At 41.2% G+C, this 27,048-nt stretch overlaps 1 protein-coding gene across 10 annotated transcripts in view; it reads right to left on the reverse strand.

The window, feature by feature from the left end:
- SAMD4A (sterile alpha motif domain containing 4A) overlaps window positions 1-27,048 on the reverse strand; it is a 235,674-nt gene that overhangs the window by 155,601 nt on the left and 53,025 nt on the right. The window lies entirely within an intron of this gene.

The raw sequence follows: 27,048 nt of genomic DNA on the forward strand, positions 1-27,048 counted from the left end.
GATCTTATAAAACCAAACTTTATTCCCTCTACTGGCTTCCCTTGCATGTATCAATAGAACACTCCTGAGTAGAGTCTATGCGAACCTTGTCTTCCTGTCCAGCTCACAGCCTGGTACCCTCCTTCTCCACCGCCAGCCTTCACCCACACTGGTCTGCTTTCATGCCCTTGGACACACCAGGGCCACTTCTGCCTTGTAACTTAGCCCCAGCTGTTGTGACCCTAGATCTTACATGGATGGCTCTGTCTTATCATCTAAGATTTAATCTCAATGTCACATCCAAGGAGTGACCTTTCTTGACCACTCAATTTAAAGGAACCCCTCCCTCTACCCCACATACTTTCCCTTATATACTCTAATTAGGACTGTGGATTGATACAATCTCTTCAGACAGACAGCTGGCAATATCCATCAATACCTAAAGGCACATACATAGCCCTTTGACCCAGCAATTCTACTTCTAAGAATTCATTCTAAATATAAACTTGTACATGTGTGAAATGATATATATTGCAGGGTTATGTACTGCTGTGCTGCTTCTTATAGACAAGCACTGCCAACAACCTTAATGTCCATCCACAGGAGCTCCTTAAACAAGCCTATTACAAAAAATGGGCAAAAGACTTGAATAGACATTTCTCCAAAGACATGCAAATGGCTAATATGCACATGAAAATATGCCCAACATCACTAATCATTAGGGAAAGGTAAATCAAAACTACAATGAGGTGTCATCTCATACCCATTAAGACGGCGACTATAAAAAAAACCCCAAGTGTTGGCAAGGATGTGAAGATATTGGAATCCTTGTAGACTGCTGGTGGGAATGTAAAATGATGCAGCTGCTATGGAAAACAGTATGGCAAGGCCTCAAAAAATTAAAAATAGAATTACCATATGATCTAGCAATTCCACTTCTGGGTATACACCCAAAAGAACTGAAAGCAGTATCTCAGAGAGATATTTGTATACCCATGTTCATAGCAACATTATTCACAATAGCCAAAAGGTGGAAGGAACCCAAGTGTCCGTTGCCAGATGAATGGATAAACAAAATGTGGTATACACATACAATGGAATACTATTCAGCCTTAAAAGGAAGAAAATTCTGACGCATGCTACGACATGGATGAAACCTGAGTAGACGTCAAGTGAAATAAGCCAGACACAAAAAGACAAATACTGTATTATTGCACTTATATGAGGTACCTAGAGTAGTAAAATTCCTAGAGACAGAAAGTAGAATGGTAGTTGCCCAGCAATAGGAGTTAGGGGAAGATGGGGAGTTTTTGTTTAATGGATACAGAGTTTCAGTTTTATAAGATGAAAAGAGCACTGCAGAGGGCTAGTGGTGATAGTTACACAACAATGTGAGTGTACTTAATACCACTGAACTGCACACTTAAAAGTGGTAAATTTTATGCTACATGTATTTTACAATTAAATAAAAAAGCTAAAGACTTAGAGATCTCTCAGATACATGTGTAAGCTTTAAAAAGAAAAAGTTGCAGTAAAATGCATACATTACAGTCCCATTATATAAAAATGAACGTAAATATACATGCATAGAAAGGAGACAAATTGTCATCAGCAGTTGTCAGTAAGATGGGAAGGGGGAGATGAAGCAGAATGGGAATGTTCGTGCATCACTGTGTGTGTGTGCGCCTCTGTATTGACTGAACCTGGTACAATAAGAACATATTTGTATTAGCTTCCTGGGGCAGCAGTAATGAACCGAGTGGCTTAAATAACAAATTTATTCTCTCCCAGTTCTGGAAGCTAGCAGTTTGAGATCAATGTGTCAGCAGGGCCACACTCCCTCTGAGACTCTGGGTGGAGTCCTTCCTTGTCCCTTCCCAGTTTCTAGTGGTGTCTGTCTATCCTTCCCTGGTGTTCCTTGGCTTGCAGCCTCAATCACTCCAGCCCCGCTGCTGTCGTCATACGGCGTTCACCCTGTGTGTCTCTCTTTACTTGGCATTTTCCCTTCTGATAAGGACACCAGCCATATTGGATTAGGGCCCACCTTAAGGACCTCATCTTAACTTGATTCCATCTGCAAAGACCCTATTTGCAAACAAGTTCACATTCATAGCCACTGGGGGTTAGGACTTCAATGTTTTTGAGGGGACACAATTCAAACTATAATAATATTTGTGTTTAAAAAAACTATATTGTGTGTGTATGTATGTATATATATATACCACATCTTCTTTATCCATTCATCTGTCAATGGACATTTAGGTTGTTTCCATGTCTTGGCTATTGTAAATAGTGCTGCTATGAACATTGAGGTGCATGTATTTTTTCTAATTAGAGTTTTCTCCAGATATATGCCCAGGAGTGGGATTGTTGGGTCATATGGCAACTCTATTTTTAGTTTTTAAGGAACCTCCATACTGTTTTCCATAGTGGCTACACCAATTTACATTCTCACCAACAGTGTCGGAGGGTTCCCTTTCCTCCACACTCTCTCCAGCATTTATTGTTTGTGGACTTTTTGATGATGGCCATTCTGACCAGTGTGAGGTGATACTTCACTGGAGTTTTGATTTGCATTTCTCTGATAATTAGCGATGCTGAGAATCTTTTCATGTATCTATCGGCCATCTGTATGTCTTTTTTTGGGAAATGTCTCTTTAGCTCTTCTGCTCATTTTTCAACAAGACATGAAAGCAACCTAAATGTCCATCGACAGATGAATGGATAAAGAAGATGTGGTACACACACACACACACACACACACACACAATGGAATACAACTCAGCCATAAAAAACAGTGAAATAATGCGATTTGTAGCAACATGGATGGACCTAGAGATTATCATACTAAGTGAAGTAAGCCAGATAGAGAAAGACAAATATCATATGATATCACTTATATGTGGAATCTAAAATATGACACAAATGGACTTATTTACAAAACAGAAAGAGATTCACAGACATAGAAAACAAATTTATGGTTACCAAAGGGGAAGTGGGTGCAGGAGGGATAAATTAGGAGTTTGGGATTAACAGATACAAACTACTGTATATAAAATGGATAAACAACAAGGTCTTACTGTGTAGCACAGGGAACTATATTCAATATCCTGTAATAAACCATAATGGAAAAGAATATGAAAAAGAATATGTATATATATGTATAACTGAATCACTGTGCTGTATACCAGTATCTAATACAACACTATAAATTAATTATACTTCAATTAAAAAAAGATTTTTTAAAAAACTAATTTAAAAAAAACTACAGTTAAGCTCCCTTGAACACTCTACCTATGAGCCTTCAAGAGGATAAGTAAAGATCCTTTAGCGCAGCAGTCCCCAACCTTCTTGGCACCGGGGACCTGTTTCATGGAAGACAATTTTTCCACGGACCAGCGGTGGTGGGGGGTGGGGGGATGGCTCAGGCGGTAACGCGAGCGACGGGGCCAGCAGATGAAGCTGCGCTGGCCAGCCTGCCGCTCACTTCCTGCTGTGCAGCCCACTTCCTAACATGGGTCCCTGGGGGTTGGGGACCCCTACTTTAGAGGCAGTATTTCAAGAATTAAGAGCCTGGATTCAGGAGTCACACGGCAAAGGCTCGAATCCCAGTCAGTCATTTACAAACTGCATAACCTTGGGGAAGTTTATTAACTTCTCCTTGCCTCAGTTTCCTTATTTTAAACTAACAGCATCTAGTTTAGATTGTCAGAAGGATTAAACGAGGTACAAAGTGTTTAGGGCATCCTAAGTGCTCAATGAATGTGAGCAATTGTTGTCATGGTTATCACCATTTATAGGATCTCGAAGACCCCTAGAAATCATTCCTGGGCACAGAGTGCCTTTATTTTTGCAGCACCTACTGAATGCCCTTCTCCATCATTCCTTGCCCAAGAGTGTCATGCCTGACTTCACAGCTCCAGCAATTTCGTTTGATATAGGGTTACACTACTGCACTAAATACTCCTCCACACAGCTATCCAACTCTCATCCTGGGTGTGATCCCATCTGCAGTGTGGCAGTTGAGCTCTCCGTGGCTGACAGGGTCTCTGAGCAGTGCCACCTAAGCCATCAGGGCAGAACGCCCATCACATCACGTGCAGCCCACAGAGGGAGGCAGAGTGGTCCTTGGCCTCAGACCTCCCACTTTCTGTGAGCAGTGCCCTAAATTTGGATTTTGATCTTGGCCTCACTTGCTGCTAAATCTGTATCCAGTTAATCTTACAGGGTTGTGGGGGAGGAGTCATGTTGCTGTGGCAACCCAACAACTCTGGCCAGAAGAAGAGAAGAAATGGAATCTCAGGATGGAGACCACCGAAGGTTCAGAAGCTGCCATTTCTGCCTTTGTTTCACAGAAATGAACCTTGATATGCTAAAATAAACAGACCTCTCTTTTCTTTCTTTTTTTTTTTTTTTTTTTACAAGTTTCCAGCCATTGACAAAAATAAAAGCCTGCTCATACAAGTATTCTATTCACATGTCATTTCCTAACAGGATAGAAACTAAAACTCACACTTCATTCAGCAAGTCAGGAAGTCAGCTGATTTCCTTTAAAGCTCTCTCTCTGCATGAAACGAGCAATTGTCCAGCCTGGATTTTATACATAATATTATTTTTGACCTGCAGTTTACAAATAAACTAACAGAGGGACACAAGTAGAACTTGGGCCCTCTCATCTCCCAGTGGTTTAGAGGAGCTGGGGGAGGGCAGAGAAAGATGAAAGAAACTGCCTTGGGACGCTGAGACCTCATCTTCCAGCAACTTCTATGCTGTCCACGCTGTGACAGAGGCGCTCACATACAGCAGAGCTGACTCACTAGATTTTCCTGTCTTTGTTTTCCTGTCTACATTCTGGTGGAGCTTCTAAGGAATAGGAAACGATTGAAAAGGTAAATCTCAGTCAAACAAACACATGAACGCAAACCACGGATTGTGTACCAGATATGCAGGCACTAAGTAATCGAAATTTGACCAAAGTGACTTCCCTGGTGGTCCAGTGGTAAAGAATCTGCCTTACAATGCAGGAGACATGGGTTCGATCCCTAGTCAGGGAACTAAGATCCCACATATCGTGGGGCAACTAAGCCTGCGCGCTACAACTACTGAGCTCGCGTGCCTCAACTAGAGCCCATATGCCGCAAACTACAGAGCCCACGCGCTCTGGAGGCTGTGCGCCACAACGAGAGAAGAGAAAACCCACAGGCCACAACTAGAGAGAGGCCCGCTCACCCCCAACAAAGAGTCTGAGCGCCGCAACGAAAGATCCCGCGTGCTGCAACTGAGACCCGATGCAGCCCAAAATAAATAAATAATAAATAAATCTTTATAAGTCAATAAAATTTAAAAACCGACCAAATAAAGTTCTGGTACACTAGCTCAGGCTAGGACCAGCCAGAGGACAGCAAATGTAACTAACACGTTTTGTCTTTGAAAAACTCCTCTGGGTTAAACTGAGAACTGACATCTTAGGCAGCAGTTAAAATTTTCTTTAAAAGAAAAAAGGGTCAGAAGCACCCCTTGACCTGATTTCCTTTACTTTCTATCATTTTTACCTCCTTTTCAAAGACAGGGTTTTTTTGAGCTTGAGTGAGGAACAGAGTCAGTACTGGAGTAGAATTTGTTAACTCAGGGGTCTGGGAGTGGGAGGTAAAAAGATGATGAGTTAGCTTGGTTATGATTATGTAACTTCTCTGAATTTCTAAGGGAATGGCGATTGCTTAGAATTACACAATAAGATTTTATGCATAAACAGCTGAGAAAAGCAGGATGTGATCAGGAAAAAAACTCTGGAGCAGAAGTCACAGACTCAAGTCCCTGGCGTGGCTCTGTCACTTAACAACAGCCACATAATCACAGACAAGTTAGTTAAACTTCCGGAACCTTGGCTGTTTTAACTATAAAATGGGTATAAAAATACCTGCCTTGACCTCAATAATTCAAATTGGGGAGCAAATGAAATCACATACGTGAAATCCTTTTATAAACTATTAGGTACTGCTCAGTGAATGTATGATTATTTCGATTCGAATAATAATCTAGAATAATCTAGAATCTAGATTTACTGGCTGTTCCCCTGCTCTGTACATCCTTCAGCCTCCACAGGAGTTCCTTATATCCAGCGGGGACAAAAATGCAATTGAAAACAAAAATATGCCAACCAAATATGCATATAGTTTTTTAGACCAACTTCCCCAAAGTTGGTTTAAAGGTAAGCTGTTCTACTTAGAAAATCAAAGGAGTCAGCCATCACCCAGAAATCAGCGATGCAGCCACAAGGTACAGAACACCTGCAGGCAAAGCAGTTTCTCTTCCTGAGTGGCACTTCCGTAATGAGTTCACTCACCGTTGTGCAAGAGATAAAAAGTTTTAGTTCATAAAATTCTAGTTGGTAGCCTGCCATGTCAATTAGCTTCTTACTCTATGTTCATAGCATTAACACTAGATTAGAACTAATTACCCTCCAATTAACAATTTAGAGGCCATTAAAATATAGATTAGCATGAAAGAAATATAGTATCCTGTGGAAAGTTAAATTCTGATGGAAAGGAGATGAACTCTAACATTTAGTGTGTCAATGACCCTGTATCAGGTGCTGAAAGAGGACGTTAATTAAAGTAGAGCTACTACCTTTCCTGAGTTCCTGAAACTTGTGTTTAAAAGGACAAAGTAACTCAGACATGCGCACACACACACACGTATGTGTACAAACACCTAGCAGTAGAGCTGCTATCCAGTGTGACAATACCAAACCTTGGTATTGTTTGAAACAGACTTTGCTTAGCATGTTTCAGAAACAACTAGAAGTTATTAAGCAGAACTCTAAGAGAGATCAAATCAGAGTGGGATCATTTAGAGGTGCGATGTATAGAGAAATGATGCAGGAAAGAAAATGAAGAAAGGAAGGCCAGGGAGACCGTTAGTCATGATCTGAACAGGCCCAATGAACAACGCAGCACGGCGGAATTCAGCAAATTTATGTTTTAAATTGTTTTATTATAAAGTTCTATTCCTTAAGTACTTCTTGAGTACTTTACATTTCAAACTGGCAACCACCTAACTATGGGGTCCTTTCTCCAAGAACACTTGCAAATGTGGAAACAGATTTTTAAAGAGGTGTGAAGGGATTTAACATCTCATTGTGTAAACATCACCTGGTGATCAGAAGAGTAACAGTCTGTCAATAAACGAGCCCCACCTGGGTTCACAAACAAATCAAAATGGCTTTTGCAGGTTCTAGAAGGAAACCTTATTCTTGCTATTTTTGCCACTGAACTTTGCGCCAGCTAATTACAGAAGGCAGTGTTTACCTTACTTTCCCTACAATCTCACACCTAGCGTAGGGAAGACTAATGACAGTGTGGGGAGGCAGAAACCTGGGAGTAATTGCTCAGCAAGTTGGAGCACTTGCACTCTGGTTGCAACAGCAGGAAAGCCCATTATTCCAGTTGCCGAATTATGTCTCACTGGAGTCAGGTTTACAGAAATATTTATAGGATTAGCAGAACACTATCATTGGCAGTTTCTTTGGGTTGCCTGAAAGCTTTTTTTTTTTTTTTTGCAAGGGATGGAGGGTTGGGGAAGGAGGAACAAGGGAAGCCACCCACCAAAAAATGCTGTGTTAGAAAAGAAATGATTGGGCTTTTTGCCGCAGCACTGTAGTGTTCAGAAAAAGCATGGGGACCCAAACTCACGTCACTATTCATCCTAAAGAACAAACAGACTGACGATGGCTGTCAACTCCAGATATGCGTTCCAAAGACCTCGATTAGCCAACAAAATCCTTACATTTGGAATGCCCTCTGAAAAGCTGTATTTATTTTTCTGATACTTTTTAAAACATTATTTATTTTTGGCTGCGTTGGGTCTTTGTTGCTGTGTGCGGGCTTTCTCTAGTTGCGGCGAGCGGGGGCTACTCCTCGTCGCGATGCGTGGGCTTCTCATTGCGGCGGCCTCTCCCATTGTGGAGCACGGGCTCCAGGTGTGTGGGCTTCAGTAGCTGTGGCACGCGGGCTCAGCAGTTGTGGCTCACAGGCCTAGCTGCTCCGCGGCATGTGGGATCCCCCCAGACCAGGGCTCGAACCCGTGTCCCCTGCACTGGCAGGCGGGTTCTCAACCACTGTGCCACCAGGGAAGCCAGATTTTTCTGATACTTTTTAAGAAAAACTACTGCATATCTTTGTGTATGCTTCAAGTTTTAGTCATTTGTGGTCACTTTCCCCCACAAAAATAAAATCTCTTTTCCCAGGTTGTCCTGCATATTACAAAGTAATTGTGGTGCGCATCAACTGGATGCAGTAATTGAGAGGAACTGTACAGTCATATGAATAAAACTATTTGCTTTCCTAGCAGTTCTGTCACTTCTCAGTCTATTAAAAGTCACAAGTGACTCAGAAGGAAAACAGCATTTACTTTCTAGGTCTCAACTGTAGGCTTTTTACCAAACCTCAGTGAGCACATCATTTGCGCTCAGTTAAATTGGCTGTTTCTGAAATTTCCTGCTAGCACTGAAATAGATGTCAAAGCAGGTGGTCTCCAAAAGGTCTTAGATCAGTAATGCTTGGGATCCCTGGCTCAGTGAGGGTTTGTGTAGTAAGAGTCAATGGAAGTGGTTCTGGAAGAGAAGTATGGAGTCATTCAGTAATATTTGATGTCTTTGTCCTTCTCACATTGCACAGTGATGTGTAAGTTACCATGAGACCAGAGAAGACATCATAGGAATTAAATAGGAGTGGATGAAATCAAACCAGTTCCACTAGACTGTCTCTTCACACTAAGTTCTTATGAAGACAGAAATATCCTTCTCATATTTTTCCTGGTTGCAAACTTAGAGGAGAAGGGCCCTAGGCAGCCATAGTCCACTTCCTTCCAACAGTTCAGGGAGAGTAGAAAGAAGGAGAATATTCCACACCAAGAGATTCTAAAGGAGGTAATGCAGTAACAACTGGGAGCTTCCATATGTTGTCTCCAACTGTGTTCATGACATTTCCACATTGATACCCTCCCTTAACTCAACAAGTTAAGTTGAGCTTAACTTGAACTCAAATTGAACAAGTTGAACTCAAATTCAAATTGAACTTGTTGAACTCAAATTCAACAAGTCCAAATCAAGTTCATCCTTGTTCCCTTCAAAACAGATCCCTACCTTGATTTCTCTATTTCCACCAATGAAATTAGCCATCATTTTCCCAGTGTCCAGTGATTAATACTTTGGAACCATCTTTTACACATTTCCTCCCTTTTCACCAATGGCCAAGCTATTTCTGAACAAAGTTGCCATCATGGTTAACAGTTAATATCAACAGATTTGGGCCCCCTGCCCCACGCTCCAATATTCACTGATATGGACTTGACTTAGCTGTGAATGTAAATGTTCTCCCACCTGCTCAGGGTCTTTAAAAAATGGAAGTGGGCTTTATGATACTAAAAACAATTTGGAAAGTACACAAGGACTACACTGAGGTCCTGCTGAGAAGCTAGAAACAGGAGAAGTAAGATAGCCTCTGAGAGACAAAACATGGGAGCAATACCTGGGACAGGCGTGTAAGTGAGCAAAGACACCTAATGGGACTAAAGAGCAACCAGGCCATCAAGACGTCAAAAGAAAAGAAGCTGGCCAGCCACGGGGTCAGAGCGTATGGAAAGTCACTGGGGGAAGCACTGACGGAAGCCATGCAAGGCCAGCACACTCCTGGGAGCTGGGAGAACAGCAGTGAACAAACAAGTTTCTGCGTTCACAGGGCTGTCAGTCTAGTGGCGGGGACAGAAAACAACCAAACTTAGAACATAATCCTTTCCATCCACCCAATTTCCCTGTTCTGATCCCCTACTCGCCAAGCAACCTTCTGGTATGATCTGCCTTTTCATCTAGGTCTGCTTGCAAGGAGAAAAAGCACTGCCCTGTGGCAGTCATACTTCTCACTGTAAATTCTCCATGGCCTGTTTTCACACTTTACTCTCATGAGTTTGGAGACCGAGTCTGCCCCTAGAGATGGATCTCCTCCAGGTATGTTGACACGTCAGACCAAGGACTGGACCCAGGAGTGTGGTTCATTCATGGCAATATCTTGACATATTTTCACTTAACTTTGCCAAGTTCTCAGTCTACAGTAGAATCATGTGACGCCCAATGATCCCAACTGTCCTCAACAAAGTCTGCCTTTATAGAAATGGTCTCAGCAGCAGTGATGTTTCTGTTTTCAAAACAACAAAATCTATTCTAGACACTATCCAATAGGTTCCAACAGTTTCTAAATCAATTCATTATTCAGCTACAGAACTAAACCACTTCCATTTGCAGCTGCCATTCAGACCCATCAGCCTAGGAGGGCTGTAAAAAGTGCTCCTCAGAATTGACGGTACATACCTGGGATGCGGGCTCTGATTCTGTAGTGCTGGCATTGGGCCTGAGATTCTGATTTGTAACAAGCTCCCAGGTGATGAGATGCTGCTGATCTATGAACCCCGCTTTGAGGAGCAAAAATCCCAATAGCCAGGCTGCATGACAGACCAATGAAATCAGAGTCTCGGGGACTGAGACCAGGAATAGTAATGCTGAAAGCTCCAGGATGATCCCACGGGCAGCCCAGGCTGAGACAGACCGGCCTAGATGCCGGCCCAGGGCCAGGAGCCTTCCCACAGCCTGACACTCAAGAGCAAATCAGCAAAGCCTGTCTGCAGAGGCCTGAGCTGATTCCATTGTTTGAAGTTCCTAATGCCAAGGCAGAATTACCCAAATTGTGGCCTATTGTGAGTGTTTACATTTAACACGCCAAAGCCTTTACACAAAGTACAACTTTACGTGTAAGTTCATTTGAAGATAACGTCACAAGTGCACATCTGAGGCCCATCATAATCCTACATCCTACCTCCCCTGGCAGACCCTGAACAGTGCCTCCACCAGTTGCCTGGTTATTTGAGAAAATTTTTCTCTGAGAAGTAGACAATGAGAAGGCAAAGTGGAAGAGAGACATTATAACTATTCCTTTCTCAGTAAAACATCAGAATTGATGTAACAAAATAACTAACCCTAAATGATTAACTTCTAATTTAAACAAAAACAACAGAATATTAATATAAAGAAATAAGCTTTTTTTGCCCACTAACAAGCTGTATCCTAGTGTCACTACCACAAAACTATTCCCATTAAGGAAAATTAGTTTTCTAAGTCAAAATCACAAAGATTATACACAGGTAGCACATTCTTATACATGAAAAATCAATGAAATATTTCTCTTCCTCCAGAGGAAAATTTTCATAAAAGAAATACTCATCATTCTATTCCTAAATTTCATAGATTATGAGTAACACAGAAGAACTAAATGAATGAATAAAAATAATTCTTAAAAGATTAATTGCTGCAGAATTCCCTCCAAAATATTGCTCTCCTCTGCTTCACTGACATATCAAAAGTGAGTCTGATTGTATTTGGGCACTTTCAAAATCAGAAGATTTCCCCTTTTTTTTTCTTAGACAATGGGTTAGAAAGCATCAATGTTCTGTACATTTTAGGGAATAGATTTGTTTTTTGTTTTTGTTTGTTTTGGGTTTTTTGCGTAGAGGAAACTAGAAAGAAAGAATCTGATCTGGAATCTAGGGGATGCTTCTGTCTCTCAAAAAGGAGATCTGAAAATAAACACAAATTGAACAGCCTTCAGGCATTTCTAACCCTGAGGGTCTTGCTTGGTGATAGCCTTCTTGGGTTCTCTGTGTTGGTGAGTGCTAGCAAGTGGAGGCTATTCTGTGATTGTGCCATTTGGGTTCAAGAGTCGCTATTTTAAAAATTCAAACAGGAAATCTGGGAGTTGAAATGCACCAAACCTTCCCCTAGAGGTCACACCTTCAAAATAGCTCTCAAATTCAGCTCTTCCTTTCTCCCTTCGTCACCTGATCTCATATGAACTTCATTTGAACGTAAGGAAAAAGAAATGGAACACCGATTTTCCCCCCTAGGTTCAATTTTTAAATTACACCTACGTTTGCTCATAAAACCCCATAGATTTAGCCCGTATTCCTCGAGATTTCTTTCCTACCTGGTTTAATTCCAATTAAAAAAAAAAAACAACACGAGCTCAGATCTAAAAACAGTCAAAATCACTCCACCTTATACCAAGAGAAGCTGTTCCTAAACTGGGAAGGCAGGGCCAATGCCATACAAATCTGCACTACTTATCCGTTGCCTCATTTGGGAATCCTCTGGGTAGACCACAGCCACCATAGCAGAGAGAATGCCACTGACTATTCTATTCACTTGGCACTTTAGGCAGGGCTGTTAGCTCCTAATTTGGGGATCAGATTGACCTAGTTTTGATGATGATGATGATGATGATGATGATGATGATGATGATGATGAAGGAGGCGGCACTTAACCAGTGCCTATTCTTGTTTCAGGCACTGTTCTCAGCAGTTTCCATTTGCTAATTATTTTAATCCTCAAACAACCCTATGGGATGGGCACTGATGTGAGGCCCCTTTACAGGTAAGTTTGGGTTTGATAGCTGCTAACTGTGACTCCTAGGATGAGTTAAACTCCCAAACCCTTCATTTCAACATCTGAAAAGTGAGGGTTATAATACTGTCAACCTCGTGAGATGATGTATGGAAGGCTCTCCACACTGGCCTGGAGTATATATGGTACCCACTGAATGGTAGCCATCTATATTAGTTGGATGCCTGGAGCAAGAGGTGTTCACCACAGTCTCATGGCTATGCATCACCTCACATCACAGGTGAGGCTGAATTAGGGAGATGCTGTCAGTGGTTAGTGTGGCTAAATTTAAGGTCATCCACATGATAGTTCTCCTGAGATCAATGAAAAAAGACAAACATCTCCCAAGTCCAAAGGAGAACCATATTTTTTAAAAGTGATTGACTTGCCTACCTTTGTTTTTGTCTTCCAGCTGAAACAAAAAAGGTCATCCCTAGCCACAAGCATGATCTCCTTCCCGATTTCTTAACATGTTCTAGATTAAATTAGTTCGAGTCATTTCTCCAAGTATATGTTATGTAGGGAAAGAACACCTGTTATGTTAAATGCACTGAGTGCTAAGGTGTGTCTTACAGACACAGCCAGAAAAGAAAAATGTAAATGAGAAGGCAGGATCTCAAGATTCTCTCTCCTGCCTTCAAGGAATTAAATAATTTTAAATATAATTTAGAATGCAGTGGTAAGAAAGTTGTTATCATTTTCAAAGTCTTGATAACAACTATATCTGAATACCAGAAACTGATCTTAGCTAATTAACATTCTGACTTGAAATAATTACCTATTAATTATATCAATAAGTGGATTATCATTCTTAGCAATTTTTCCATTTATAATTCATGCTATTTTAAATCATTAACAGATGATGGCAGTTGTATTCACATTGGAAAATATTCTACAAACCTACTCTCAAAATATATTTAAAGTGACATATTGATCCATAAAGGGGTGCTTTCTTATCTTCCTATATGAAAACTCTATATTTTTTCAGCATTTAAAAAAAGACATGACTTTTTTATGGAATGCTAGCCCTATTGTATAGTTAGCCTTAGGAAAAAGTACATTACTTTATATAGGTCCAATAAATAGTGAAATAAAACATTTTTCTTTCCTGCCCAAGACACCTCTAAGTAATCTTCCAAAGGACAAGTGTTAGCTTAAAAATAAAACAGGGCTTCCCTGGTGGCGCAGTGGTTGAGAGTCCGCCTGCCAATGCAGGGGACACGGGTTCGTGCCCCGGTCCGGGAGGATCCCACGTGCCGCGGAGCGGCTGGGCCCATGTGCCATGGCCGCTGAGCCTGCGCGTCCGGAGCCTGTGCTCCGCAACGGGAGAGGCCACAACAGTGAGAGGCCCGCGTACCGCAAAAAAATAAATAAATAAATAAATATAAAACAAACAAAAGAAAAGGGGAAAAAAAAAGGAAAGGAAAGCATCTTAGTGATTGGCCAACTTCTGTGAGTAACAGTCAAGATTAGCAGCCCTGAGGGAATATACCTTAGTAAAGGTACCTGGCTCTCTCCACACTAGAGAAAGATCCCGGAAAGATCTATTAAATCAAATTAACATTTAAAAATATATTTGAAGACATATTTATCTATCCTAACATAGGCTTAAAATCTCTAGATCATTTTCAAGTTTGAAGGGAGATAAATTTGATAAATGCTTGGGTGGAGGTAGTTTGGCTAAATCTGTGATTTCTCAATGTCAAAAGACTTATTTGGTATTTCCTTTATGATTGATTCTTGGTAGATATTGTTTAAAACCTCAAAACTGCAAAATGTACTATCTCTTGGTTTTGAAGCAGTAGTATGTTAGTAAATGTTTTAACAACTGATTCTCTGTGGGGTGAAAGGCAGGATTTATAGCATGTGCCAATTTCCCTGGTATTAAGACTACCAACATGGTTGATTTCAGACTACCTAGGTGATGTCATTGAAAGTGCAGTTGGGAAGAGCTGTTCTCAATCAGCTCGTGGGAGCTGGTGTGAGCTGACTCTAGTACACCACTGGAAATAAAGTACATCAGCGATACCATATAGCTCTAGGCCAAGTTTATTCTGAGTTGTACCAGAAGCCACCTCATCCAAATTGAAAGCACTGAATTGTTTATTCTTATGATGTCTGTCACCAAAAGACTAATAGTTTGGGGGCACAATCAATTGCACACCCTTGAAAAAAAGCAGGGTAATGAATGGAATGGCTCCTTAGGGAACAAATCCTCTCATACTAATCTCCTCCAATAACCCAGGGCCAGGCCTAAAAGGTATCATCTATCTCGATGTCAGGAAGGTGTTATGTCTTTCCCACACAATGCAGTCATCAATAAACTTGTGAAAACATAGTTTACATGGTGCTTAAAATCAGGTACCCCACCCCCAAAAAAAATCAGGTACCCAATTTTCAAGAAGTTTCTAAGCGAGGCATAGTTATGAGTTGCAGAGAAAAGAATTGTTTTGGGTACACTCACTGAATGGTGATCCAGGTCCAGTTTAAAGTTACCGTCATTAATGCCTGACTATTAATTCTATAGATAATGTACAAGTAGTGGTAGTTACAACTCTGATGGAAAAAGAGGTAGGATGACTACTTAAAACTAATCATGAAATCCAATGGCTCATCAGAATGACTACACGCAGTATGGGATACCAGACATTTGCTCATTTTTTCAACTTCAAAGAAGACCAAAATGTGAATCCACCAGGGAACAGGCTACACCTAAACTATCTTCCTATACCACTTTTCTCTGAATTGTGAGGTTCTTCTTCCTCACATAATTTTAATAAACCAAGCCTGAGCTCATGTCTTTAAGAAAATGGTTTATTGCTTTCTGTAAAATTACTGATATAGTAATTCATATTTGCATGTTCTTATATTATAACTTACTGATCATTTATGTATTTTAATGCACGGTTTTATTTCTTTCTGATTGAAAGAGCCTACTGTGTTTGGGGAGCCACAATCTTTTCATGTACAATTGAGAAAGAAATACATGTGGAGAAATATCCTATGGAATATATTACCTCAAGGAAATGAATGACCTTTTCACCTTCCCTCCTTTATTCTCAGAGAATTGCAACAAATGGTACCATATTTAAACACCTCCACTTTATTAAGTACATAACTTCAGTACCTTTAAAAAACCCTTTGGTTTGTAAATATATATTTTGTTACTCACCAGGGCTTTGAATAACTTGTTTGACACATAAGTAAATCAAGGATAAATTTTACTCAAGGGTAAGTTGACTGGAAACAAATTCCAGTTCTGGCTTCAGCTTTCACTAGCTCACATTCAAAATTCTCCTTTCTCAATTAAAGAGAATTATTTCTTTATTGCTACCTTATAAAATACAATTTCACATTTTTTTTGACAATTCAGAATTCTTGAAGTGTGCATTGTTACTTCAGGAAAAATAAACAAGGTCGGTGACAAGATAGGCATTAAAAGGCTCTGAATTTGTCAAAACAAAATAATTACATCAATTTAGCAATAATAAATCAACAATAGTAAGTTTAATTCTATAAAAGCTTAGTTTCATCAAAGGAATTCACAAGTCAAGTTTCCATATTATTAAATTCTGGAATAAGCCAATGAGAGAGATTATGCTGACTATATCCAGTTATGTAAGGATGGGGCGATCTGTTTTGGATGATTTGAGATATCACCTTGCCTCAATCAGCAAGCTTGGGACCTCAACCAGAGCCTTCCCACGCGCAGACCCTACGCTTTAAAGAGTACTGACACAACCACCAAGACATATGCAGCTTTCTGCAATGGCACAAAGCTCTAACCAGCAGAATAGGCTTCTAATGGGATAAGAAGAGCAAAACAGCATGATAGATTAGTATGTAATCTTTCTGGGAGATGGGTCTGTTCATGAAAGACTTAAGTTCTAAAGAGTCAAAAACAAAAACTAGGCCTTGCGACATAATTCAATAGAGTTATGGAAAAAAATTTTCCCCAGAATATAAGAAAGTGTGGAGTAACTCTGAATAGTTTTAAAGAGAACAATAAAGACAGGTATAAAATGTGCACGAGCAGAGGGAGCAAGGCAATTTATAACCTTTCCTATGGGAAGGTTTATATTTTCATTCTCTACACTTAAATAGAGGCAGCTATTTAATGGTAGTTATCTGCTCTAGAAATAATATGTGGTTGATACAGAGTCTCACGGGATATACTGTAAATTGTATAGCCAACTATAAATACAAGTAAATTTTATTTGAAAGAGGATGGAGTACAATGAAATTTTATTCTTACACAGGAAATTTCTGATGAGAGAATTTTTTCCCCACTCACTTCTATTATATAATTAAATCTGCCTTCCATGTGGGCAAAAAAGTTCCTGTAATTATTAATATTGTTTTATGTAATATTACATAATAATGTAATATAATAAAATAATGGAGTAAAGCTTTTTGAAATAGTACATTTTTAACACTATCACTTTCAGGTAAAATATTCTTACTTATTAGTAATACCATATTGTGATTTCAAATAAGTCACAAAATAAAAATGATAAACATTAAAATAGAGAACAGACAGTACCTAGCTGCAGAATTTTTTTGTATTCTAAAAGCTTATTTATATACAGGTTATACAGAACTTGCAACACCTTTTTCAAGAAACAATGCTATAAGAGGTGATGAAGGTCCTAGGTCAACCCACAAATATCTATGTAGCCCAGGATGTCCCTGAAATGTAGTACTTAAAGTATCCAGTCCTGAAGAACCACAGGTAACAATATTTCTATATGAAATAATTCAGAGTTCCAACTTGAAAAGTCAAATACATCTCCTGTGCTCTGAACAGGTGTTTCTCAAGGGCCAAGAGACTGGTTCACGTTTTTGTATTGTTAGGAAAAAGAATAAAGTGTCATCATTTACTAATCACATAATCTCAGGTATTTCCTCAACTGCAAAATGAAAGTAATGACACCTGCCCTAGTTACTTCAGAGGTTTGCTGTGAGCATTCAATGAGATAGAAAATTACATTCTACCAGAAAATTACATTCTAAAACTACCTCCCTCCTCTCCTGGCAGGTAAGTCCTCATTTGACAGATGACCCAGAGCACACGGGAGGCTGGGTGACTTGTCCAAGGTTGCAAGGTGAGCTTGTGAGAAGCCTAGAGGAGCAGCCAGGGCCCTTGACTTCTGGTCCATCTCCCTCTGCACTAGATGTGGCATCTAACTTACACTTTTGGCAGTTAATCTTTATGGAACACACACTGGGCAGAGTACCAAAGAAAGGTGACAGTAATAATGGTACATTTTGAGATGACTGAGCTGAACTCCGGAGAACCACGTCCCGACCCTGGCCTCACCTCTGACTCTAGGACTTAATTAGACAATCACACAGCCACTTCCCACTTCACAAGCTCTCTCTCTTTAAATTGGGGGAAATAATGTGGCTTCTCCAGTCTTCCTCTTAGGAGGCTGTTCTCTGGCTCTTACTTTAACGGGTAAATAACTGAAAAATCAATGAAATTTTGTTGTAAAGCTCTGTGTCCCTTAGGCAAAAAGGGCAAAAACTGCTTGCTTTTATTAAAGTATTACTTGCAACTAGAAACACTTTATGAAAAGAGAATAAATAGTAACTTTCCCACGTATTTATACAAGGCCTACATCAGGTTTTACAGCTAAGGGGATTCAATTGGTGTGTAAGAGGAAGAATGAAGAGGGAAACACACTAACCACTGGCACAGAAGACAAGAGAGATTCAGACCAAGTGCCTTTTAAAAGTCACTTCTATTATCAATATCTGATTTTATGGTATATATTTATGTCATTTAACAACCAAATTTTTGCATTATCCATAAAATGCTTATTTTAAAGCTGAGGTTCTCAAACTCTTTAGTCTTAGGATCCAGCTCCACTCTTAAAAATTACTGAAAACCCCAAAGAACTTTTGTTTATATAGATTATATTTATCCAGATATACTATATTATAAATCCAGATTAACTATATTATAAATTTAAATGAAGAAACTTTAAAAATATTTATTCATTAATTTATTTTAAAATAAGTAAACCCATTATACATTAAAGTAAATAACATCTTTTTATGAAAAATGACTGATTTCCAGAAAAAAAATTTAGTGAGAAAGGCCACAGTATTTACATTTTTGCAAATCTCTTTGATGTCTGTCTTAACTGAAGTCAGCTAGATTTTCATATCTCCTTCTGCACTCAATCTGTTGTGATGTTCTTTCAGTTAAAGTATATGAAGAAAATCTAGCCTCACAGAAATGTAGCTGGAAAAGGAAGGAGTATTTTAATAGCCTTTTCAGATAACTGTGATATTCTTCTTTAATAAAGACTAAAAGTCACAACTGGTCATTTCCTTAAAGGTTATTTGCAACATGGAGTCTGAATCTTTATTGATGAACTTGTACTCTAAATAGTCATGAGATAATGAGAGTGAAAAGGCAAATAATGTCTTAGTATTATTGCAAAAATGTGTTTGGCCTTGCAGATCCTCTGAAAAGGTCTTAGGGATCTTAGCGTTCCCCAGACCACACTTTGAGAACCTCTGCTTTAAAGATACAACCTGTCTTATGATGTGTAACTGGTAGAATGAGGGATATACTATATGAAACTTAAGGAACACAGTGTGGAAGAAAGATCAAGTGCAAACAAATCAGTCACCCCTGGTCCACCTTCATGTGGACGTGGGAACTGAAAAGCAGGCGTTATAAGGCAGGAGCCCCAGCTGGAACCCAGCAACAGTAGTTGCACCATAATGGTCCAAACATCTCAGACAGGGTGACCTTTTCAACATTGTAAACACATTTTTATTGCATCATGACTGCTCACAACCAGCCACAGACCTTTAAGCCAGCCTAGTGTACATACACCATAACCTACTACCAACAGAGGCAAACCAAAAACACCCAGTCCTGGCCATAGCAACGCCTGCTATCTGCTTCATGTCATCCCACCCTGTTCCCACCTCCCTCCAATCTCCACCCAGCTCCTAAGCCAAGCCTTCTGCCCCTGGTATGCATCCTGTTCTTGCTGTTAGAATCAGCAAGTCTATTTGCTTTCCTTGGCTCTTCCTCTTTAGGAGGACTGTGTCTCTTTCCACTACTGACTGTCTCCGGTAGCACCCCATTCCAACCTCCACACTGGCCTTAGCCACTCACACTCAAGTCCTGATACCCAGGTAGATGAGTGGGTGCAGCTCCCTCAAAAGGGCCATTCAAGAAAACAGATATTTTTCAGTCTTCTTGTACAAATTTTTCTTTTTGTCTGTTTCTTAGCATAGTGCAACAGAGAACACGGAAGTAAGTCATTTTCATGCTATTAGCACATTTAGGAAACAGGCTTCCACAGTAATTAATCTAATGAAGATGACCCTAGACTGAAGAAACAGCAATTAGAGTTGCCGGAATAGACATTAGGGGAAATGAAGACATTTACATTCAAAGAAAGATAAGATTTTTAAATAAGAGGTAAAATTAATAACAGTCCAAATTCTATGGAGCAGGAAAGAGCGTCTAATGACTCAAAGAAGGCTGGGCGACATGCAGATTACACTGTCATATTCAAGTGAATACAAAAGTGATGGTATCCTATCATGAAAATATGGACATTAAGGGATAGGCTAAAAGAAAAGGAAAATTAGATGAAACTGACTAGCTATATGCAATCTAATGGAAAAGATTTTCTCTGAATAAAAATTTTTTCCAGGTAAATTTTCAGTTGTTATTTTCCAAATATAAATAACCAACTGTTTAAGTAATAATTCAAATTCTGTGCTATTCAGAGATGCAATTTGGAAACCAACAGAAACCCTGTTCCTTTGGTGTAGGGAGCCCACTACCACCTACCCAGCTGACCTCAGCAAGGGGTCTGCACATCTGGGGGGTCGATCAAGGGAAGGCCCATCTGGGGGTTTCCATCCAGATTGAGGAGATCTGTTGACACTAATTATTAGCCATAACAACAGCTCTTGCTGGTTTATTTCCCATCAAACTCAGTATGTTACTAGAATCTAGTATGTCAGGCTCTCTTTTTGACCTTATAGGAAGCCAGGGGACAAAACCAGAGGGGAAAAGCCTAACATAAGGAAGAGCTACTTCTCTATGCTGATTTCCATGTAAAGCTTGATCAAATGGTTTGCTGGGACCTGGGGCTACCTAGGGAATTTCGGCCCACTCTGGAAGGCAACCAGTGTTCTGAGCACTGCACACTCACCGAGCAGAATGAAGAGCTCTGTGAAACCTTGAAGGCCACTTGTAGGGCAGGGAAGGAATATGCTCATTATTGTTGATGCTGTTACTATTAATAAATGGGGCTTTATGAATAAAAAGGAAAGTGAGCTATGACATTATTAACATCAATTTTCCCTTATTACTTCTTTAGTTTTTAGGTTTTTTAGGTTTTTTTTCTTCTTTAAGACCTGTATGCCCAGCCAAGAGTCAAAGGCTTCCTTTTGGCTAAAGTACTATATTTCTGTGCCATTATTATATATAGCCTTGAGTAATCACAATTAATATGGTTTTTAATGTACAAATTAAATGTGCTATAAATTCTAGATATCATCATGCTGGTTTTTAATCATTATTATTAGGTGAAACCTTAGAAAAATTTCAGCCTATCATGGGCCCTATCAGCTTCTTATTTTAATTCTGAATATTTGGGCATATCTGCTGCTCAGAGACAGAAAGAATCAAAACTTCCTCTTTTTCCATCTGGCTACGAGTGCTTTTCACAGCTTATTTTTTCCACACTCGTTCCTAAAAAATGCACTAGAGCTGAGCTATCGTGAGATTGTGTCAGAGTCAAACTATTATATCGTTGACTATCAGCTATTTCACAGGAGAATCAAACTGCCTGACTTTTTAAGAAAAATCAGAATAGACTTTTATAGTAGTAAGACTTTGTCAACAGACACTGAGTGCTACATGCAACTTGGCTCAAAAAAAATTGAAAGCTTCAGAAATTAACTTTATCACCGAAAACATTTAGCTGTAAGCAATATCCAGCTGTAGAGGCACAGAACCAAAGGCCAGAGAAATGTACTAAAAAAATAAATACTTTTCAGACACCGAGTGGAGAGAATAGTAAAAGCTAGTGTCAGCCTGTTGCTGTGCCAGGCTGAGCTAGCTGGTAAGTTCTCCGGTAAAGAAAACGCTTTTCTGGAATGATTATAATGGGTACTCTGTGAGCTCTGGGGCCTGGACTTGCTTTTCTATAGATGACTTTGTTCCTTCTTTACATTGTAAAGTTCAGTTTATATTTTTGTAGAAATACATTCTCATCATTTCAAATGACGATGCTGATTCGGCCACATTTAAGTTTCATTCTCATTTGAAGAACTGAGCCCTAGCTTGTTCGGAAGAGAAAATGCTACAAAAACTCTTGCTTCCTTTTGAAACTTTTATTAAATATTCAGAACTGAATGAAAGTAATCTAGCTCTGGAAGGGATGGGTCATATTTATAGAGAAAAACAAAAACCAGGTTGTGGAAAGATGGAAAGACAAAAGGAATTCACTAACCAGCTGAAAGTTAGAAACACACCATACGTGGGTCGAATCACCTGTGATACTCCAACTAAAAATCAGCAGTGCCAATAAAAGCGGTTTCTAAAAGTCATAATAGGCTCCCATTTTTCAGAGAGTAAATAAATTCCTTGCTGGGGAAAGAAATCCACAAAGAGATGGTAATTTTACTTTTATTTCGAAGACTAAACAATACAAGATCCCACAAGCAAGTTTTAACACTCCAAGAAGACATTCTGAATGATTTTGCTAACTTTTGCTGTCAGTCTGACTCATGAAGGACTTAACTAACCGCACTTTCTTTGATAGACAAGAAAGGTCCACTCAGAAGAATCATGTGGCAGAAAAAAAGAAGTGCAGTGTGGCCAAGAGGAACCTGTGATGATTTATTAGTCAATTACAGCTATTTCTTTCAAACTGGGTCCTATTAAATTCACCTTCCTCTCCAGATGCATAAATTAACCCTGCACAAAAGCATCTGAATACCAAAAAGCACATTATTCTCCAGAGGTGAAACATCAGGGGCAGACCATACTGGAACTGTATTAGTTTCCTGTTGGCTACTGTAACAAATCATCATCAACTTAGTGGCTTAAAAAAAATGATACTTTTACTATCTTACAGTCCTGCAGGTCAGAAGTCCAAAATGGGTCTCACTGGGCTAAAATTAAGGTGTCAGCAGGGCTGTGTTCCTTCTGAAGGTTCTGGGGGAGAATCCATTTCCTTGCCTTTTCCACCTTCCAGAGGCCGCCCACATTCCTGGGTTCACGGCCCCCTTCCATCCACAAGGTCAGCGGCGGCTGACCAAGTTTTTCCTCCCATCACATCTCTCTGGCATTGACTCTTCTTCCACCTCTCACTTCCCCTTAAGGACCCTTGTGATTACATGGAGCCCACTCAGATAGTCCAAAAGAATCTTCCAGTTTTAAGGTTAAACTAAGAACCTTAATTCCATCTGCATGTGTGCCACGTAACATGAGATTTTCGCGCGTCCCTGGGATTAGGACGCGGACCTTTTCTGGAGGCCGTTATTCTGCCTCCTACAGGTACAAAGAATAAGACAAACATTTTACCTTCCTCTGCCTCTCTTCTGTTACAAACTGTCCAGCCAGAGTTACTCTACAGGCACCTCACCTTTAAAAAAGTGGTAATAATAAATCTTGCTTCTCCTGCTGTCCCCTCTACCTCTAAATCTGTGACTCTATGACTAACAATTCTTTCCATGTTTTCACCTAATAAAATATAGCCTTCACCTCCCACTAAAAAGACAACGTCGGGTGGCTCTGAGTACGATTTTCTTCCAGCTAGCTTAAATGCAAAATTCACAGCTCAAAGAATTTGGCAAGACATTTGTTCATTCATTCACATATATTAACTCAACACCTACTGTGTGCCAGGCACAGCAAGTCCAGTATTAAACAAAAGAGACATACTCCGTGCCCGACCTGGGCTTAGCTTAGCATTTTCCTATATTTGCTGGCAGGATATAGAGGAAAGCTATTTTCTACTATTTATGCCCCACTTCTTTTCAATACATATCTGAGAACATATGATAAAAACACAGGTGCAATGCGAATCTATAAAATCAGGCAGGGTGTAACAAAAATTAATAGTTATCATGACAGGTGAAGGTCTGGATTGAGACACTGGGACTCAAAGCAGATTTTCTAAGTTTTGTATGAGACACCTCAGTATACTAAGTGCTTTCCAATACATTATCTCCTCTGATCCACACTACGACTTGGTCAGGTATGGAAAGTGTTCTAATCATCCCCAATTGGCTGGTGTGAAATTCCCCAGAAAGCTTTAGTAACTTGACTAAGGCCACACAGTAAATGGCAAAGTCCAGGACTCAGATTCAGGTTTTAATTCAAATGATTTGCTCTCTGTCATTTTTATGCTATTAACTGAGAGCCCTTCTCCTTGCCTGGCTTGCAGGATGCCCTGCTGCTTCTCGTAACTTCGAAGCCCTCCTTCTTCCTACACACTTCTTACCATCTCCTACCATGGGCACTGCCCAATACTCCTTTCTCTTCTCAGAGCTTGAACCAGCCCCTCTTCGTAAATGGAAACTATGTCTACCTCCCATGACTGCCTATCCCCGTGAGGAACTTCCCTCTGACACAGAGCTCTCCGAGCTCCACCGCCAGCTCTCTCCACCTGCCCATCAGGAATGTCCACTGGGATGACGTAACCCAGGCCCTCTGCTCCATTCCCCGGCCTTAGCTCTATTCCCTATTTCCACCACTGACATCACTAAACTCCTGTCTCTCCTTTATATCTTGTTCTGTCGAGGCCTCGTGTTCTCGTGACTCCAATGGTAACCCAGCTCGGGTAAGAGTCATCCCCTCAGACTCTGTGGAATCTCCACTGGCCAGGCTACCCTCTGACCCCCACGTCCCACCAGGCAAGAAGGAATATACAGCCCAGAGAGGAATTTCCCCCGAAAGTAGGCTCAAATGTTCTCTCTTCTTGGGTAGCACCAAAGACAACGTTGGCAAATACATGAAGATGTGTCAACCACCCTTACACCTTCTTCACCATTTCCACAGTGAGGAAGAAACCCAACTGAAGATTCTCTTCAGCCACCAAACTAAAGGACTACAAGAGGCGGGTATCAAATACATGGTGCCAGGTATCATGAAGCTTGCTGAATGAAGAACTTGCTGAGTCACTAAATCTCTCTGGACTTTGAAAATAGCCTTTCAAACAGGCATTATGAAAAGACATTTTACAGAAAACCCTCAGGAAATGTGCTGAATGAATGCTGACGGTCTAATGATGATTTCTAGAGGACGGAGACCAAACCGGGCCTGTGCCCTTCACCTTTCCGAGGTTACCGTGCCTGCCTCAGAGAAGCAACCTTGCGCCAGCCTGACCGCGCAGGGGCCATACTCTCTGCCAGGGCTCAGCTCTGCCTCCCACAAAGGGACACGTTAGAAGGAGACACGTGCCACGGGTTAAGGAGCACCAAGCAACATTCCGCCAGCAGCTTGTAAACAGTAATGTCCTATCAATCTGTGATGGGCAACCAGGGCTGCAAGGTGCTCTCCAGTCTTGAGCTCTCACTATTGGAAACTACATGTGAGCCTGCCTGAGGCATGGAAGCAATGTTGCAAAAGCACGTGCGAACACACACACACACACACACACACACACACACACACCCCAGAACTAAGCCACGTAGAGGTCTGAGCTCTTTTCCTTACAGTAGAAAGGACACGCTTTCTAGTTCCTAAAAGGTGGGGCTGATTCTTAAACTTATCTTTACAATTTCCTCTCCCTCCTAGTACTGGGCTGGCCAAAAAGTTCGTTCGGAATTTTGTACTATCTTATGGAAAAACCCGAATGAACTTTTGGGCCAATCCAGTACTTAGAACAGTCCTAAGGTAAAAATGGGCACCTAGGGATTAAGATGGAGGCTTCCGGGAAGATGGCGGAGAAGTAAGACGCAGAGATCACCTTCCTCCCCACAGATACACCAGAAATACATCTACACGTGGAACAACTCCTACAGAACACCTACTGAACGCTGGCAGAAGACCTCAGACCTCCCAAAACGCAAGAACCGCCCCCCCCCCCCCCGACCACGTACCTGGGTAGGGCAAAAGAAAAAAGAATAAGCAGAGACAAAAGGATAGGGACGGGACCGCACCAGTGGGAGGGAGCTGTGAAGAAGGCAACGTTTCCACACACTAGGAAGCCCCTTCGCGGGCGGAAACTGCGGGTGGCGGAGGGGGAAAGCTTCGAAGCCGCGAAGGAGTGCACAGCAACAGGGGTGCGGAGGGCAAAGCTGAGAGATTCCCGCACAGAGGATCAGGGCCGACCGGCACTCACCAGCCCGAGAGGCTTGTCTGCTCCCCGGCCGGGGCGGGCGGGGCTGGAAGTTGAGGCTTGGGCTTCCGTCGGAGCGCCGGGAGAGGACTGGGGTTGGCGGCGTGAACACAGCCTGCAGGGGGTTTGTGCGCCACGGCCATCCGGGAGGGAGTCCGGGGATAAGTCTGGAGCTGCCGAAGAGGCAAGAGACTTTTCCTTCCCTCTTTGTTTCCTGGTGTGCGAGGAGAGGGGATTAAGAGCGCTGCTTAAAGGAGCTCCAGAGATGGGCGCGAGCCGCGGCCAAAAGCGCGGACCCCAGAGACGGGTATGAGACGCTACGGCTGCTGCTGTCGCCACCAAGAAGCCTGGGTGCGAGCACAGGTCACTATACACACACCCCTTCCGGGGAGCCTGTGCAGCCCGCCACTGCCAGGGTCCCGGGACCCAGGGACAACTCCCCCGGGAGAACGCACGGCGCGCCTCAGGCTGGTGCAACGTCATGCTGGCCTCTGCCGCCGCAGGCTCGCCTCGCACTCCGTACCCCTCCCTCCCCACCGGCCTGAGTGAGCCAGAGCCCCCAAATCAGCGGCTCCTTTAACCCCGTCCTGTCTGAGGGAAGAACAGACGCCCTCCTGTGACGTACACGCAGAGGCGGGGCCAAATCCAAAGCTGAGCCCCTGGGAGCTGTGAGAACAAAGAGAAAGGGAAATCTCTCCCAGCAGCCTCAGAAGCAGCGGATTAAAGCTCCACAATCAACTTGATGTACCCTGCATCTGTGGAATACCTGAATAGACAACGAATCATCCCAAATTGAGGAGGTGGACTTTGAGAGCAAGATTTCTTATTTTTTCCCCTTTTCCTCTTTTTGTGAGTGTGTATGTGTATGCTTCTGTGTGAGATTTTGTCTGTATAGCTTTGCTTCCACCATTTGTCCTAGGGTTCTATCCTTCATTTTTGTTTTTTAATTTTTTTCTTAATAATTATTTTTATTTTAATTATTTTATTTTACTTTATCTTCTTTCTTTCTTTCTTTCCTTCCCTCCTTTAGACAATCAATCATCCCAAATTGAGGAGGTGGACTTTGAGAGCAAGATTTCTTATTTTTTCCCCTTTTCCTCTTTTTGTGTGTATGTGTATGCTTCTGTGTGAGATTTTGTCTGTATAGCTTTGCTTCCACCATTTGTCCTAGGGTTCTATCCGTCTGTTTTTTTTTCTTAATAATTATTTTTTTATTTTAATAACTTTATTATATTTTATCTTACTTTA

This window comes from Tursiops truncatus, chromosome 2 (genome assembly GCF_011762595.2).
Source record: "Tursiops truncatus isolate mTurTru1 chromosome 2, mTurTru1.mat.Y, whole genome shotgun sequence".
Lineage (NCBI taxonomy): Eukaryota > Metazoa > Chordata > Mammalia > Artiodactyla > Delphinidae > Tursiops > Tursiops truncatus.